Consider the following 19,540-nt stretch of genomic DNA (forward strand, 5'->3'; position numbering starts at 1 on the left):
AAAAAATGTCTGGGAACGGGGGTGTTTTCTCTAAGCCTATTTCCTTTCCTTACAAGTGTTTTCTTGAGCTTTCTATTTTTTTGGTACCAGAACAAGCACAGGCTGTTTTGGGAGCTGTCCTTATCCTTGATGTGTCTGGCAAGATATGATGAGCTCACTGGTCCCAAGCAGTGGTCAAACTTCCTTTATACCACCCTTAGTTGGTGAAAGATCAGATGACTTATGGCCCCATCTCCCTACTCCATGCCCCTTCTCTAAGCTCCCACAACATCCAAGCAAACAAAACAGATGGTTTCATGGAAATTGTGGGTCTGTTTTAATTCTGGGACAACAGAACTATTAATAAAGACCTATTTTTTTAATGCTGTCTTAGAAATGAAAGAAAGCTGGGAGAAAGGTCTTTTAAAGGGATTGATAAGAACCTCTCCTTTTTCTGAGAACTGGGGTATTACCAAATGAAATGTTATCTTCCTGGGAAATGAGAGAGTCTGGGAATCCTACGAAAACAGGCTGCTATTAAAGAGTCTCCTCTTTTCCTTGGTGGTTTCACATGTCTGCCAGTGTTCCTACTTAGAAGTTAAGGGTTTTCAGGCCACATGTCTTGTGTTCCTTTTGCAACTCCTGCAATACTTAATGATGGACATAGTTGAGTGATTTGTTGCTGAATGAATGACTCCACTTTGGACAGTCCATCCATCCATTCATTCATTTTCACAACTACTTACTGAGCACTCACTTTGCACCCATACTATGCTGGTTTGTAGGGGGAGGGGGTGGGGAGAATCAGTTACAGTGTCTGTTGGGCTTTCTCTTATCCTGGAATTTTTCTACATTTCTTGAAGATTACTTTCTGGGATTCCAGTTGTACTGTGATATTTTAATATTTGCTGATGGAACCATTAAAGGAGGAATGTACATAAGTACATCAAGAAGCACTTCAACAACTTTTTACCCCAAGTATCCCAGTGATTCTTCTACTGCAAAATCCACCTTGGGGTTGGGCAATGTCTACCACATTTCCAGTCTATAAAAAATAAACTCCACCACCACCTCTCTGACACCCAGCGTCAGCTCTGAATTGGCCAATTTTTGCCTCCTAGTGAAGGAGCTTCCGTGGAACTGACTTTCCTCAAATGTCCTGCAGTTTTTGGCTTTGGAACCTCAAGGATACAGTAAACATGCATCACAATTAACCACTAATGCTACACTCACAACCTTTCCAGATGTCTCAGGCCTCCAGTGTCGGCTACCCAAAACATGGAGTGAACCGAACAGAATAGCAAAGAAAGACGTTTTGCTGCTACTTGGGAAGTCCCGTAACCAACTCTAATCACTTGTTTATAATGTATAAAGATCACGTCCTCTTTACGATTTTTATCTCAGAGTAGGCCAGTATGATTAATGACATCAGGATGCATGTTGAACTAAAGATCCATTGTTATATTTTTTAAAGTTAGGTATAATTTATAGATAGTAACATGCATAGGTATTCATTAATATCCATTATAATTGTTGAATTTATTTCTATTACTTTTCTCTTAATATTCCTTCATTCTCTTTTAATATCTGTAGGATCTCTAGTGATATCCTCCCTTACATTTCATTTCAGCAGTTGCTATATGGATTATGATATTTATCCTTATTTTATAATAAGTTAATATCACGCTACTTCTCATATAATGGAAAAACCTTTTAGTATTATACTTCCATGTAATTCTCTGTCATACTTTGAGTTATTGTTGTCATATATTCTACCTCTGTATGTAATACACTCCAAAATATAGTGTTAATTGTTTCTGACTTAAATAATCATCCTTTTATGAAATTAAGAAAATAGTTGGCCTTCCCTGGTGGCTCAGTGGTGAAGAATCCACCTGCTCATGCAGGAGACAGTAGTTCGATCCCTGGTCCGGGATGATCCCACATACTGGGGAGCAATTAAGCCTGTATACACGACAACTAGAGAAGTAGCCCCTGCTCACCACAACCAGAGAAAAACTCGCACAGCAACAAAGACCCAGCACAGTCAAAAACAAAAAATAAAATTATAAATGAAAAAGAAAATAGTTATCATTTCTGGTTGTTGTTTTTAATGTGTTGTTATGGATAGTTTGCCGGGAGAAATTTCAATAACCTCAGATATGCAGATGACACCACCCTTATGGCAGAAAGTGAAGAGGAACTATAAAGCCTCTTGATGAAAGTGAAAGTGGAGAGTGCAAAAGTTGGCTTAAAATTCAACATTCAGAACACGAAGATCATGGCACCCGGTCCCACCACTTCATGGGAAATAGATGGGGAAACAGTGGAAACAGTGTCAGACTTTATTTTTCTGGGCTCCAAAATCACTGCAGATGGTGACTGCAGCCATGAAATTAAAAGACGCTTACTCCTTGGCAGGAAGGTTATGACCAACCTAGATAGCATATTCAAAAACAGAGACATTACTTTGCCAACAAAGGTTCGTCTAGTCAAGGCTATGGTTTTTCCTGTGGTCATGTATGGATGTGAGAGTTGGACTGTGAAGAAGGCTGAGCGCCAAAGAATTGATGCTTTTGAACTGTGGTGTTGGAGAAGACTCTTGAGAGTCCCTTGGACTGCAAGGAGATCCAACCAGTCCATTCTGAAGGAGATCAGCCCTGGGATTTCTTTGGAGGGAATGATGCTAAAGCTGAAACTCCAGTTCTTTGGCCACCTCATGTGAAGAGTTGGCTCATTGGAAAAGACTCTCATGCTAGGAGGGATTGGGGGCAGGAGGAGAAGGGGACGACAGAGGATGAGATGGCTGGATGGCATCACTGACTCAATGGACGTGAGTCTGAGTGGACTCCGGGAGTTGGTGATGGACAGGGAGGCCTGGCGTGCTGGGATTCATGGGGTCACAAAGAGTCGGATACGACTGAGCGACTGATCTGATCTGATGGGTAGTTTACACCTGGTATCATTTTTTCTCTGAAAAATTTCTTTTAACATTTATTTATTTTGTAACACAGATATGCTGGTAATGATTCTCTCAGCTTATTTTTTCTTTCTAGAAACGTTTTGACTTTGCCTTTAATTTTAAGGATATTTTCAATGGATACAGAATTCTGGTTGGACTTTTTTTCATTTTATCTCTTTAAAGATATTGATCCTTTGTCTTTTGGATTGCACAAGCTTTTTTCCAGGGAAAGTACAAGATTTTCATTGATATTTCTCTGTAATATGTCTTTTCCCTCCCCCTTTGACAGCTTTTAAGATTCTCTCTTTATTCTGGTTTTCAAGAATTCAGCTGTCATGTGCTTGGTTTTCAAGAATTCAGCTGTGATGTGCTTAGGTGATTTTTAAAAAATTTATCCTGTTTGGGGTTCTTTCAGCTTCTTGAATCTGTGTGTGAAATATCATGTTTAGTATTCTAATTATACATATATTAGATCACTTGATATCACCCCACAAATAATAAGATCTGGTTCATCACCCTCCATGTTTTCCCTTCTCTCTTTCAATTTAGATAATTTCTATTAATGTGTTTTTAATTCATTAATCCATTTTCTGCAGATATTGTATTTTTTAGTCTGCAGTTTTCACTTGGTGTTTTGAGATTCTTTCTTATTTTTCAGATACTCCATGTCTTTCTCCATTATATGCACCCTTTCCTGTAAATTCTTTATATGTTTATAGTGGTTGTTTTAAATTCCTGTCTATTAATTCCAATAACTGAGTCATTTGTAGTTTGCTACCATTCCTGTTTTTTTCTTGATCATCGGTTACACTTTCCTACTTCCCATGTCTCACAATTCTTAAATTTGTATTTCACACATGGTATATTTTTTAAAAGCAGTGGAAACTTAGGTATAATATTGATTTGTTTTTTTTGACTAACTGGAGACTGTAAGCCTTTTGTCTTTGTGAGCTGGAGTCGGGGTGGTGCTGAATGTTTAGATTCTCTCTTGAGTTAGGTTGATCTTCGTTTGGGATACAGCTTTAATTAGACTGTATTCCCTGTTATTAACCCAGTTCCCAGCCCTGTCTTTGTGATCTTTTCTGTATTTGAGATGGGAGTTAGGTGCAGTTTCAGATAATTTTGCTTGACTTAGGACTCCAGAATCCAAGCAAGCACCACAAATGGGATGAAGTGATTTCTCTCTCATTTTCAACAACTCTTTTACTGCTACTTTCTTGGGAAACTGCAGAGGTTTGGATGAGAGGGAAGAATTATTAGGCTGAGAAATTTTTCTTTATTGGGGCTCTTTAAGATAATCCATCTCTTTGGTGAACATTGTTGTCTAAGGTTCAGCTGACTTTCCCTCATACCTGAGAGGTCTGTCCATGGCTCACCTACATTTCTAATTTCCCAAACCCAGATCAGGTGGCCACCTTCAAGTACAGAAGCTTCTGCAGATGTCTGCTCAGTTCTACTGGGCTTGTTTCTCTCTCATCTCATCAGTGCTTCCTGTGTGTCTGCTAGCCCCAGTGGAACATATGAATTTTATTTTGTCTGGGCTTTTCTGGTTGACCATGGAAATGAAGGTTTTTCACATCCCTCTACATCCTAACTAGAAGCAGACATACTATAAAGGCTTTTTCTAAATATTTGCGACTACACATTTGTTTCAAGACAGGAAGAAAAATACTGGAGATGATTACCAGCATATAAATATACTCTAGTACCTTTCATCGTAACAAAATAAATCCTCTGTGACCCCAAATGTCCCTCTAGCTATTGACCAATTCATTTGCATGTCTCTTCAAAACAAAACTTCTTGAAAGAGTACTTGCTTCCCAGTTTTTCTTGGTAAAGATTTCAAATGTAAAGTGATCTTTATCTATCTCTTCATAGTGATTGAACAAGACTAAGACTGGTTGGAAGCTCTGTGTGCACGGTGCGTGCGTGTGTGTTGGAAGCTCTGTGTGCACGGTGCGTGCGTGTGTGTTGGAAGCTCTGTGTGCACGGTGCGTGCGTGTGTGCTGAGTTGCTTCAGTTGTGTCCGACTCTGTGTGACCCTATGGACTGTAGCCTATGAGGCTCCTCTGTTCATGGGATTCTCCAGACAAAAATACTGGAGTGGGTTTCCATACCCTCCTCCAGGGGATCTTCCTGACCCAGGGATCGAACCCATGTCTCTTACATCTTCTTCACTGGCAGGCAGGTTCTTTACCATTAGTGCCACTTGGGAAACCCTGCGTGCATGGTGGGGCATACCAGGTGGTGGGTGATCAGCTTTTATCAACAGGATTCTTTGTTGGATGGATCATCCACCGATGCATCAGTGTATGAACATTTTTTCCCCTCTGAAATGATTATTTCTACAGAGAAGTCGTTTTCAAACTCTTTCCTTAGGTGTTAATTCTGGAATTGACAAGGGAGAGGGTTGGAAGTAGCAACATTTATTGTGCATACGTCTCCATAATCTCCCTTGTGTGGTGTCTGTCCATGAAACTTTTCTTGTTTAATTTTTCCAGAGAATACACTTCTCTTTTCTAGTGGAGTTGGAAAAGAGGGAATTTTTCAAATTGTAGTGGAAGCAAGTGGTTCTGAAGGTTGAAAAGATCCTTAGGTAAACTTTTAAACATGTCCTAGTCTTCACCCTGTAACACTTTCTTGCCTTCTGCAGTAGCAGAAGACAGTTCCAGGTTTTGAGCTTTCCAAGGTTCTGCAAGGCTACAAGGCTATTTCCTCCTCAGTATCTCTTATTATGTATGACTTCTCTCCACACTGCTTACATCGTTTGCCACTCTCTGTTTTTTTTCTGTCCTGTGTTTTTGTGGTTTTAATTTCCTCAAAGATGGGCTTTGTGGTTTTGTCTCACCTTCTCCTGATCGTGGGTGCTTTTTGCAAGAAAAGGGGCTAAAATGTCTTTCCCTCTCAATTTAAAATTGAAACCCCTCACCTTTTAGCTCATTTTGCAGTGACTTTTGACTCAACAATTCCACTGAAACTGCCTATTTCAAGGCCCTCAATGATCACCACATTCCCAATTTAATGGTTACTTCTCTGCCTTCCTCTTACTCACTCTTTAACAGCAGCACAGTTAACTCCCCTCTCTCAATTAAAAATGCTTTCTTCTCTTGACTTCCATTGTAGCATCCTCTCTCCATTTCCCACATCAGTTGTCCTTTCTCATATTTCTGAGTAAGCTTTGCCTTCTCTTCTAGAACTTTAAAGACTGGAGTGCCCCAGAACCCAGATCCCCTATTCTTACACCTACACTGAACCCCTGGAGAAGGGAACGGCGACCTACTCCAGTATTCTGGCCTGGAGAATTCCATGGACAGAGGAGCTACAGTCCATGAGGTTGCAGAGTCAGACACAACTGAACGACTTTCACTTTTTTCACACTGTCTTACAAGGCAGTCTCATTCTTCACATGGGTTCAGTACCATTCACAAGAGCATGGACTTTGCAGGAAATCAGACTGAATTGAATTCTAGTTCTGCCACTTCTAACACATGTCAACCTTTGGTTTCTCAAATGCAAAGTGAAAGTGTGGAACTATAAGATCTACCAGCTTCCTTCCAGCTCAGAGTCCTGCATCTGATTTTATGTTAGGACCAATGGTTGAAATAGAAGCAGAACCTGGGAATCTGCTGGTAACTGGAGAGGCTACATTTGACAGGCAGGAGTAGTCTACAGTACGACACAGGGTCAAGTGCAGACCAGTAACTGGAGCCCATCAAGGAATTTCCAAATTCCTGAGCTGTCCTAAGCTAGCATAAAGGACAGGAACAATGGTTTAATCACAGGGCAACATGATGAATTTGTCCAAACAAACTCCTCTGTATACAACTCTAATTTGGTTTATTACTCATTTGCAGAGTGGTTTTCCCCATGCAGTTTCCTATGGCATTGAAAGTGAAAGTGAAGTCGCTCAGTCGTGTCCGACTCTTTGTGACCCTGTGGACTGTAGCTCTCCAGGGTCCTCCATCCATGGGATTCTCCAGGCAAGAATACTGGAGTGGGTTGCCATTTCCTTCTCCAGGGGATCTTCCCAACCCAGGGATCGAACCCAGGTCTCCTGCATTGCAGGCAGATGCTTTAACCTCTGAGCCACCAACCTGTAAGACCTTCCCCATCACTAACCCTTTCCCCTAGTTGAGTCATATTTTGCAAGAGACGGGAGTGGTGCAAAGTAGGCTCTATAGTCAGGGTTGCCCAAATACAGATTTTTATCCTGTGAGAACATTTAGTTCCACAATCCTCTTAGTTCAATAGGGACAGGGTCTCTCCTGGTGCTGGTGGCATCTAAGATGGTCAGTTTGATGTACCTGAGCTTAGTACTACTGACCACAAGGAGTGTTTGCAGGGGCAGAGGATAGAGTAACACTCTGCCAAATCCTAAGCAACAGAGAATGAGGAGCCCAGAGTCACTTTCTTGGATGGAAGCTGAAAGTAGACAGTTCTACGGTAGATAATAGACAAGAGTCTGCTGTTCTGGTCACGCTGAAAAAAGCTACAGTTCTCTCCAAAAGACAGGACTTCCTTGTCACACTTTGGAGCAATGTTGGGCTGGAGGTGGGAGTAGGTAGGAATATACTAGGTTCACACCAGATAATCCAATCCACAAGTCATATGTGGGCACATCTCTTTGATAAGAATAGGAGAATCACACAAGACATCGGTAGAATGTTGGGAAATGAAAATTCTTATAATCACTAATGGCAGTGTAAATTGGTGCAGCCCTTTTGGAGTACAATTAAATCATGTCTACTAAAGTTACATATTCACATACCAAAGACCTAGCAATTCAATCCCTAGGTATATATCTCTATATCAGAGAAATCTTGCTTCCCACCTTCTGGGAGACAGGTACAAGAATGTTCAATGCAACTTTGTTTATAATGGTGAAAAGTTAGAAACAAACTAATTGTATATTAATGAGAGAATAGATTAGTACATGGTGGTACATTATTACAATATAATGCAATGCAACAGAAAGTATACATTAGTTAAAATGAACCAAGTGTAGCTACACATATCTACATAGAAAAAGTTTCAAAAACATGATGTTAAGTGTAAAAAGCAAGCTCAAGAAGAACACAGTATGATAGTTTATTATAAAACTGAATATGAAAAAATACATTATTCATGGGTATGCAAAAATATACAACAGTCATTAAGATGACAAATCCTACTTTCAGGATAGTAATACCTCTGATAAGAGAAAGAGGGGTGTCAAAACATGTAGCATTTTCTTTCATAAGCTTGGTGGTGGATAATGAGGGTTTACAATCCTTTCTTTGTATACTTTGGTTATACTTAAAATATTTAATGGTTTTTAAAAATTGTTGAGGGTGAATATCAAAGGCTGAACCACAGTTCACAAGGAAGCATTCTGAGCCTGTCAAAGGCAGTGCTAAACCTGAGGTTCACGTTCCCACCCGAGAGGCCAAGGGACTAGGAGGTGATGGACAAGCCTGATGTTGACCAATAGTAGATTTTTTTTGGTTAGCCCACAGAAAATGTGTTGGTCTTAGCTCTCTGATTTGAATATGAGAACTCTACCATGTTTGATGCTGCTATTTCTGACGTTTGCCTTGCTGGCTTCATCCAGATAAGAATGTTTGTGGCTGCTGGTCTGTAAGATGTTATCCTTTATCTATGCCACATGCCAGATAGTAGGTGAGCAGGGAAAGTTGTATTTCCTGAGGATCCATGCTGTGCTGGGGTCTCTGCTAGGCTCTTTCTATGCATTAGTTCACAAAGCATCACAACACCACCCAATGGTGTTTATCTTCATCATGCATTTGAAAAGAAAACAGATTTTCTATGTGCTGGTAGAGCCCAGATTGGAGCTGAGGCTGGTCCTGGTACAAAGTGTGTGTTGTCTCTACTACGTATGTGGCATCCAAACTTGGTACAGGACAGTGAACTGTACACAAAGACACAGAAGATGTGTGCGTGTGTTTGTCTGTATAATGTTTTTTCCTAGGGCATAGATTATACTCCAAAATTTGAGAAAGGACTCAACATGATTTTTATGTGAAGTTAAACATCGGTGTGTTACAGAATAGAATACAAGTGTACATTCATTTTAAAGATGAAAGGATGTTGAGGAAATTTCTTATTTTGATGAGCCACTTCAAACTCAACCTAGGGACCCCAGGGCTATGCCTTTCCTTTCTCCTTCCTAACAGCGGCCCTCCAGAGGGAGACTATGAGAAGCGCACAGTCTGCTCTCACACATCCATCTGTTCCTAGACCTACTGAATTGCTTTAAGGTGGGTTCTTTTTTACCGTCATTGAGATTCAATATGAGACGCCCTTAGACAAACTTCCTCTAGAGACATTGCCTGTGTGCTCCCGTCTGGAGGAAGTCTTGCTAGAACCATTAGACAAAGGAAACAATCATTTTTACCTGACGCCATGCCAAAGCAGTCTTTTCTACCCATATCCCTCTGTGTAGGGAGAGACCAGCCAACGGTTAAAAACTTCAGAGAGGGATGTGAGGCATGGAGACCCGGGGACTTGCTCTGAATTATTCTTGGCTATGCTGTGATGATTTAAGTGGGATGTGTCCATGAGGATTTAGGGTGATTCCTTAATTCTTTGTTAAAACCCCCAACAATAACCACAAATGTAACAGCACCATCTACTAGGCGGCTGGCATTGCTAATCCTTTCAACAGTTCTACGAGGTAGGGATGATTGTAACAGTATTCATTTCACAATCAGAGAAACAGAGGCACAGAGAGGTAAGGACCTTCCCATAGACTGAGACACCATGATATTCTCTCTCAGTCAAAAGGAGAAGATATATAATAAGTGCTCTGCTCCATTTCTCTTAATTTTGCCATCAAATCTTCTTGTATCTGCATGAAAAGTTCTTCAAAATGGAATGAATCCAGGTGCTTTCAAGCACAAAGTATCTGAAGACTCTTTTTCTCTCCTGTTACTTTTAAATTTAGAAAAAGCTTTCAGAATTATGCCCCTTGGTAATGACAGCCTGCAATCATTCTGCTCCAGGAATCAAGTGATGTGTTCAGAATATGTCATTTTCCCCCATGATACTGATGGCAAAACCACACTCTCGACCAAACCAAAGGCTGACTGGGAGGGAGACAGAAGTGTGGTCTCTTGGTTTCTACTCAGCAGTTTGAGCCAAGCGTCCTTGGCTTTCTTTCCAACTCCTTAAGCAATAAGCAAGATGCTTAACCTCTTAACCCCATCTGCAAATTGCTGATTCTACCTCTGTACTTCTTTGTGAGGAGTATTTCCAAGCTATGTTGTTAAAAGGCCGCAAAGATAAAACGTGTAGAGGGCACATGCTTTCAGGGGAAATGCTTTCTGGAAGAAGTCAGAGGGTTTGGGGTGGTGAGTTATGTAGGCTCAGGTTTATTTTTAATTTAAAACTGTATATAGTAGTAAAACTGTGGGAAACTCTATAGTGCAGTGATTAGGCATGTGGGACATTGGGGCCATGGTTCCCGGGCTCAAATCCAGGTTTCTGCGTTTACAGTAGAGTGGCCTTGAGCCTTTTCTGACTCAGTATCCCCATCTACATAAAACATAATAAATAATATAATTCCCATAGCAACCTTACAAGGTAGGTATCATTATTTTCTATTATAATTGAAAAACATATTCTAGGTTGTCAGTACATAATAAGCCATTAATAGAAGACTATATATATATATATATATACACACACATATATATGTACACACAAATGCATATATACTTCTGTATTTGCACATATTATATGTAGAGTGGTTGCTACCATTTAATTATTCCACAGATAAGAAAAAGGATAACAATATGCATACAGATACAGTGAATTAGGTAAGCTATGTAATGTAATCGAAAAAAAAAATCATTGGATTTAAACACTTTAATTCTGTGAATTAAAAAGAAATCCTACTCTTAATGACCACTTATATGAATTTAGGCAAATAATTCAACCTCTCTGAGAATAATTTTCTTAGCAGTGAAGTGAGGCCATTGAGTTGGATAAGACATAATAATTCTTTGACTCACAGTTGTTTCATTATGCTTTGTTTTTTTTCATCTTGCAAAGTTTACAAGAAAGGTGAAATTTCCAGTTAAAAACAGTGATCTGGTTCTACACATTCCCACCTTTCTTTTTCTTTCCAAAATGCTACAAAAACAGCTGAACTAGTATGAAGGGAAAATGTTTTGCATTGCTGGCAAATTGGTAAGCGTGTTATATACATGCCAGACTCTTAGAATAATTCCTGCAAGATGTAGAGCTGCTGACATCAAGGTGACAGAAGGACCTACCAGCCTGCAAGTCTGTGACTTGAGGGGGAAAGCCTGTGGTTGATGGTGAGATAGATTCTCAACATAGTGATCCAACATTTACACTTGACTATTTTCCTTTGGCATAAGCTTCCTCCTTACCTTGAACATACTAAGTCTCTACCTTCCTCAAAAAAAAGTTACACTACATATAAATTTTCCCATCTTCTTTTCCTATGATCTTCACATTTTCAACAAAGATTTACATGATCTCTGACAGAACTCATCTCAAATCCTAGTAAATGTAGTTGTTCCTCTTTTGAGTCACTCTACTAAGAAAAATTCTCATAAGATGGAAAGAAGAGGAGCAATTTAAGAAAGTTAAAATTTCCTCTTTGAAGCAAACTCATATAAGAAACAGGGGGACACATAAGGCAATTCTAATTCACATTCATGATAAAGATATATCATCTCTAACACAGTGATAGTGTGTGCCCCTCCACATACAAAGAAAAATTCAAGATCAGAAAAATATTCATAGGGTTGAAAGATATTATTTGTCAGTTTAAAAATGCAATGGCACTGATGAAACAAATTAAAGAATGCCTCAATAAATGGAAAGACAGCCTATGTTCATGGATCAGAAGACTTAATATTGTTGAGATGACAATACTACTCAAAGTGATCTACAGATTCAATGCAATCTCTGTCAAAATTCCAATGACATTTTTTTTTTCCTGCAGAAACAGAAAAACTTATCTTAAAATTCATGAGGAATCTCAAAGGAATCTAAATACCCAAAACAATCTTGGAAAAGAGCAGAAGTTGGGAGATTCATACTTCCTGGTTTCAAAACTTGCTCCAAAGCAATGGTAATTGAAACAGTTTGGTACTAGCATAAGGACACATGTATAGGCCAATGGAATAGAACAGAGGCCCAGAAATAAAACTTGGCGTATATGATCAAGTAATTTTCAACAAGAGTGCCACCCACTGAATGGGGGAAAAGATAGTGTTTTCAACAAAAGGTGCTGGGAAAACTGGATATCTATTTTCAACATAATGAAATTATGCCCTTATTTCAAACCATAGGTAAAAATTAACTCAAAATGGATCAAAGACCTAAATGTAAGAGCTAAAACTATAAGTCTCTTAGAAAAAACAAAGGGGAAAGCTTTATGACCTTGGATTTGGCAATAATTTCTTGAAATGTAAAACCAAAAGCACAAAGCAGCCAAATAAAAAAATAGATAAATTGGATTTATCAAAATTAAATAATTTTATATATTAAAAGACACTATCAACACAGTGAAAAGATAGCTCACAGAATGGGAGAAAATATTTGTAAGTCATGTATTTAATTAGGGCTGAATATCCAGAATATGTAAAGAACTCTTAGAATTCAATGACAACAATAAAAAACAACCCAATTAAAAAATGGGCAAAGGACTTGAACAGACATTTCTCTGAAGAAGATATACGAATGTGCCAATAAACAAATGAAAAAATGCTCAACATTCATCATCATTAAGGAAATACAAATAAAAACTACAATGAGATACCATTCATACCCATTGGGATGGCTATTACAAAAGAAAAAAAAAAAACCCACCAGATTAAATGGATTAAAAATGAATGTAAGACCTGAAACCATAAATTCCTAGAAGAAAACATAGGTAGTACACTCTTTGCCACTGGTCTTAACAATATCTTTCTGAGCATATATCCTCAGGCAAAGGAAATAAAAAATCAGCAAACCAGACTACATCAAACTAAAAAGCTTCATATCTGATGTGAGTTTAATATCCAAATACAAAGAACTCATACAACTCAACAGCAACAAAACAACCCAATTTAAAAATGAGTTGAGGACCTGAATTGACATTTTTCCAAAGGCATACAGGTAGTCAACAAGCACACAAAGAGATGTTCAACATCACTAATTATCAGGGAATTGCAAATTAAAACCATAATGAAATATCACCCCATGCCTGTTCAATGGCTATTAACAAAATGGTAAGAAATAAAGAGTGCTGGAAAGGATGTGGAGAAAAGGGAACTCTCAAACACTGTTGATGGGAAGGTAAATTTGTACAGCTATTAATGGAAAACAGTATGGGTTTTCCTCAAAAAAGAATAGAACTATCAGCTACTTGACTTCTGGGTATTTATCCAAAGAATATGAAAACACTAATAATAAAAGACATATGTGCCCCCATATTCATCATAGTATTAGCATTACTTACAATAACCAATGTATAGAAACAACCTAAGTGACTGTCAATGGATGAACATGACATGAATAAAGAACATGAATGGATAAGAATATGTGCGTATATGTGTGTGTCTGTATGGAGAGGAATACACAATGGAATACCACTCAGTCATGAAAAGATAAGTGCATAAAAAGTCCAGCCATTTGCAACAGCATGAATGGACCTAGGGGATACTATGTTAAATGAAATAAATCATTTCGGAGAAATTTTCGGAGAAAATAAATCAGACGGAGAAAGACTGATAAATACTGTACGACTTCACTCATATGTGGAATATAAAAGTCAAGCAAACAAACAAAAATAAGTGAATACACCAAACCAACCAAAAACAAACATGTAGATTCAAAGAACAGAGTAGCTGTCAGAGGGGAAGGTATTGTAAGTGAATGTGAAATGGCTAAAGAGGATCAACTATGGTGATGAACGGAAACTAAATTTTTAATGGTGTCCATGTTGTAGTGTACACTGAAGTAGAAATATATGTTGTACAAATAAAACTTACATAATATTATAAACCAAAGTTATCTCAGTTTTTAAAAAAATCAGAAAATGATCAATAAGAATGTGAAGAAATTGGAATCTCTATGCGTTGTTGGTAAGAATGTGAAATGGTGAGGCCACTGTGGAAAACACAAAACACTATGACGTTTCCTCAAAAAATGAAACAGAGAATTACTATATAATCCAGCAGTTCTACTTCTAGTGTATATCCCCAAAGAACTGAATGCAGGGACTTGAACAGATATTTACATGCTAATATTCATAGCAGCATAATTCACAACAGCCAAAAGATGGAAACAACTCAAATGTCCGTTGACAAATAAATGGATAAACAAAATGCATTATATACAAACAAAGCAATATTATTTGGGCCTTAAAAATGAACAAAATTCTGATGCATGCTACAATATGGATGGACCTTGAAGACATGTTAAGTGAAATAAGCCAAACACAAAAGAACACAAATTAAATGATTCTATATGAAGTACCTAAAACAGACAAATCCAGGGAGATAGATGGTAGAACAGAGGTTACCAGGGACTGGGAGAGTCTCAGTTTAGGATGATGAAAAAGTTCTGGACTTGGATAGTGGTGATGGTTGCACAACTTACTGCCATCACATTGTATGCTTAAAAATGTTTAAAATGTTAAGCTTTATGGATGTACATTTTATCACAAATAAAATATATGATGGATATGAATACAATGGAAAAGAAATGATGTGACTGACGATGGGTTAATATGCAAAATATACAAATAGCTCATACAACTCGATATCAAAAAACAAACAACCCAAGATACCCAAGAGGCATAACAGCTATAAATATTAGAAAAGAGGACAGATGTTATCATTAATTGCAAATAATGTAACCATCTTGCTAGAAAAAATACTTCAAAAGTAGAAAAATACTAGAATTAATAAAATGGTTCTTTAAAATGTTGAGATAAGAAATAAATCTACAAAGCAATGATTTCCCCCAGGCCAGTATTTCTTAACTGTTTGGGAGGCATTGGCCTGTTTTGTTGCAAATTATAATCTCCTTGACTTGCAAATCTTAAAAAATAATTTTATGGAGTTCAGTAAAAGCCCAGGGATCCCAAGCTATAGATTAATTGCTTTATAGTGAACAATAGTTTAGAAAATACAACAGAAAAGAAATTCATTCATGACAGAAGCAAAATTTTAAAATGTCTAAGAATAAACCTAATGAATACTGCATGAGACTGATTTGAAGAAAATATCAAAACCGTACAGGGGGACATAAAAGAGAAGTGATATATCCTTAAGTAAGAAAATAGATACAGTAATAATGTAATGCTATTTTGTTCAGATTATTCTGTACTTTTCATACAATTCAAGCAAAAACTCAGGTATATTTTGGAATATTTAATAATTTAAATAATTACTTGAAGTGCACATGGTAGGGAAAAAGAAACCCAGTCACTTAAAGACCAGATTTTCACCCAAGATTAGAGGTAAGGAAGGACTTATCTTTCCATGTTAAAACTAATTAAAATAATGAGGTACTAGCATAAGAACAGACAAATGCAGTACATCAGAATAGAAAACCAGCAAAGGACCCAAGTCTATGAGAAAGTTTAAAATTTTAAATCAGTAGTAAAGGTTTACCCAGCATCTAAATGGTGTTAGAAAAACCATCTAAACATCTGGAGAAAAATGATGGCCCTCATACCTTATATCAGGTTAATTCTAGAAGTAATAATGTAAAAAAATTATTAAAAAAGTACAGTTACTAAAGGTAGTCATATAAAGGAAAATAGTAGCCCAATCATAATTATGAATACTGATTTAAAATTTCTGAATAAAATACACAAAACAGAATTCAGCTCTACTTTAAAATAATAAAATATCACAACCAAGTGTAACCAGAAATGCATCTGACCCAGTAGTAAAATATCTTTTCAATGCATTTCACTGTATTAGTTAGGTCAAAAAAAAATATGATCTCAATAGATACCAAAAATGCATTTAATTAATTTGAGTATCTATTTCTTTTTTCTTTTATAGGAAGAGTTGGACTTCCTTGACATGGTCTGGTTTCAAATGAAACATTTGAAGCATTTTTCTATTAAGATCAGGAAAAAGACCATCCAGGGAGTTTTTAGGGACTCATGTGCAATAGTTAACACTAAAGTAATGTATTCTAATAACTCTTAATTAACATCAGTTAACACTTAAATTAACTTAAATTAATATGTTAATGAAGAAACCTAAAAAAACTTGCTACACATTGTCAATTATTTTTCAAACTGATGACGCCAAGAAATCTTGAAAGAGCAGCATGATAGAATGCAAAGCACATGAGTTGAACTGAATCCAGAATCCAGAACCAGAATGCCAGTTCTGCCATTTTCATTCTTTGACCTGAACAAGTTGTCTAAACTCTGAATTTCAGTGTCCTTATCTGTAGTACTGAAGCAGCAGCAGGTAAGATGGAGTTAAATTTGCTGTCTTTTCTGTTGATTGTAAAAATGTCTGGACAAATGAAGAAAGCAAACACAGTAAAACTCTGAAAAGCAAAAAATCAGGTGAATTGGAGAGTTAAAACCTAGAGAAATAACCCATACAGGAATGAATTCCAATTTTTTTTCCTTCATTTCCTTCATAGCTTTAATCCGAGGGTGGTCTCAGTCACATGGCAGTAGCCTGGGATGTCATCTGAAAAACTAAGAAAGTCCCCATATTTTTGGCCTCTGGGAAAAGAGGTCCCTGTGGTCCAAAGAATGTGGAGGAAATCCCATTTCTATTCTCTTTTATTATCCTGGCTTTGTCCCAAGGGTGGCCTCGGTACAGAACTGCACGCAGCAATGTGGTGACCAAAACTCCACGAGGAACCCTGTTTTTCTTGCTTGGAAAGGGGGGCCCTCACTGAGAAAATTAGTGTGTGGGGAATCCTAGAGAGGAGAGAGCTGGAAAAGGGGATCCTTCTAACCGTGTATGAAGCTGTGTAAGTCCCGGGCTCATCTCTGAACCGCACATGTGCAGCAGAGACCCAAAGCAACTTAGCAAAAACTGAAAACTGAACCAAAAAGAAAACCACCACCCACAGAAGAGACAGACGTGTGATCTGAACTTCGCCACGGTGATTGCCAACGAAAGCAAACAAACAAATCAGCATTCTCTATAGGATTTGAATATGACTCAGTCTTAACAACCTAATATTAAAAACTTTTACAATATAACCTAAAATTGTTTGACATACAAATCACCTGGAAAATGTGACCAAGTCTCAAGAGAGAAGACAAGAAGCCAATCCTGAGCTACTGGAATTATCAATTATAATATAATAGTTATTATATAATAGGAGTTAAAATAACTATTTTTATAGTCATAGTATTATAGTTATATAACTATAACAACAATATAATCCATGAGGTAAAGGTAAACACACCTAAAATAAAAGGAAAGAAATTCTCAGCAGAGGAAATTTTTTTAAAAGAACCAAATAGATATTTTAGGATTGAAAAAATAAAGTATCTGTAATTAGAAATTCAGTAGATGAGCTAAGCAGCAGCATGGAGATGACAAAGGAAAGTCAATATGAAGATAGAATGACAGAAACAATCTAGTATAAAGAACAGAAAGAAAATTGCAAAAAACAATTGAACAGAACTTCAGGGACATGTGGAATAACACCCAAAAGGTTGAACATGTATGTCACTGAGATCCCAGAAGGAGAGGGGAAAACGACCAGTGCAAAAAAAACTATTTGAAAAATAACGGCTACAGAGACACCCAATTTGATCAAAGTCATAAATTTCTAAATTCAAGGAGTTCAACAAAGCCAAAATAGGAAAAACTCAAAAAACAAGCAAAAAAAGAAAAAGACTAGCTATGGCAGACATATCATAATCAAACTGCTGAGAACTAAAGGTAAAGAGAAAAACAAAATCTTTAGTTAGTGAAAAATAATACTTTACATAATTATTTTTCACTGTATTAGTCCAACCTTCCCCTGGTTTCCCTGTGTGGACCTAATGCCAAGAATTGGTTTCAAATGTACCTTTGATATTATTTCTTTTAATACGCCCCAAATCTTTTGCTCTTGTTGAAATAAGAATCTCTAATTCATGTCTTGTTTTTCAGCAAGTTTTTAAAAATTCTATAAGTTTCCACATTATTATACAGGTCTAATAATGCATCTTTCCCTGTCTTGCAGGGATATTATGAAGATCAAATGAGACAATTGATCTTCATATTAAATATAAATATTTATTATATTTCAAAAAATATAAACTAAAACTCTGAAAATTATGTATTTCAGAAACTATCAGTTTGGGAGCTTTAAAGCCTAATTCATTACACCAATCTCATGAGGAAGTATTTTAAATACTTTCTGGCTTGCCCACATCTCTCCACAGGCTGACAAGGTTAGGGATGTGTCGGTGAACCATTGCCATGCTTCACCAGCTGATCCGTAGTTTAGGCCAAGAGGTCACCACATAAAACTCATTCAGTCTTTGTTGGATTTACAATGTTGTGTTAATTTCTCCTGGACAGCAAAGTGATTCACTTATATACATTCTTTTCATATTCTTTTCCATTACGGTTTATCACAGGATATAGAACATGATTCCCTGTGCTATACAGTAGGGCCTTGTTGTTTATCCATTTTCTATATAATAGTTTATATCTGCTAATCCTAAATCATTCAGCCTTTAGCAAGGTATTTCTGGCTGTTATTTGATGTATCTTCATCCTTTAATATTAAATGCTGCATCCAGAAAAGTAGAGATTTGAATCCCAGCCTTCTCCTTGGCACAAGATACTAAGAGTAGTAAAGGCACAAAAAACTAGATTCAAAGTAGGATTCAGATGACTAATTGGAACTAGCATAACCAAAATGGGTCTGAAAGCCTCAGCGTTCTAATAGTGTTTATAAATCTGTGACCTTCCCCGACCTCTCCAACTTCCCAGAGGCTATGAGCAGTAGCACACAAAATATCCACAAGGGATGTGTGATCTTGGTCTCTCGCCAAACTCTCAGGCATGGAGAGAGTGGAATCAGCATAACACAGCATTAGGCAGCCTTGGGTTGCAGGAGGATGTGAAGAATGGCTAAGAGAGGAGTTTTCTCTAAAGAAAAGACATCTTTGTAAATTAAGACCGAGATATTATCATATATAAAGACTGAGAGAGATTAGGAGTCTTGCATGTGGTCCACAGGGTACAGACAGTGTCTCAGAGTTTCTTAAAATCCTTGGCCAATACTGAAGGGAAGTCACACAGGCTTCTTGGGTGTCATGAGTCTCTGATTACCAGCAGGTGGAGCAGAAAGGATGTGCAGCCTGGATCTACAGTGGGTTCTGCTCTTTTCTTAGGAACAAGATAAGGCTCAGTTTCCCCTTCTGTCATAAGGAATAAGAAACCTCTATTTTGAAAATGCGGTTTCAGTGAGTCTCATATGGCATGAGTGCATATAATAGACACTGCTAAAGGTGTAACAGGATTTGGAAATTCCATGTGGTACGGAGGACTATTTTTGTTACAGATGGGAAGCAAAGACACAGAGAAAAACAAGGACTAGATTGCTGTGTGAGTGCAAATTCCAGGAAACCTTACTCCA

At 37.5% G+C, this 19,540-nt stretch overlaps 1 protein-coding gene across 1 annotated transcript in view; it reads right to left on the minus strand.

Moving 5' to 3' along the window:
• Positions 1-19,540, minus strand: part of ANTXR1 (ANTXR cell adhesion molecule 1) — a 258,267-nt gene that overhangs the window by 205,344 nt on the left and 33,383 nt on the right. The gene's annotated exons all lie outside the window — the stretch shown is intronic.

The sequence above is a fragment of the Bos mutus genome, chromosome 11, assembly GCF_027580195.1.
Source record: "Bos mutus isolate GX-2022 chromosome 11, NWIPB_WYAK_1.1, whole genome shotgun sequence".
NCBI lineage: Eukaryota > Metazoa > Chordata > Mammalia > Artiodactyla > Bovidae > Bos > Bos mutus.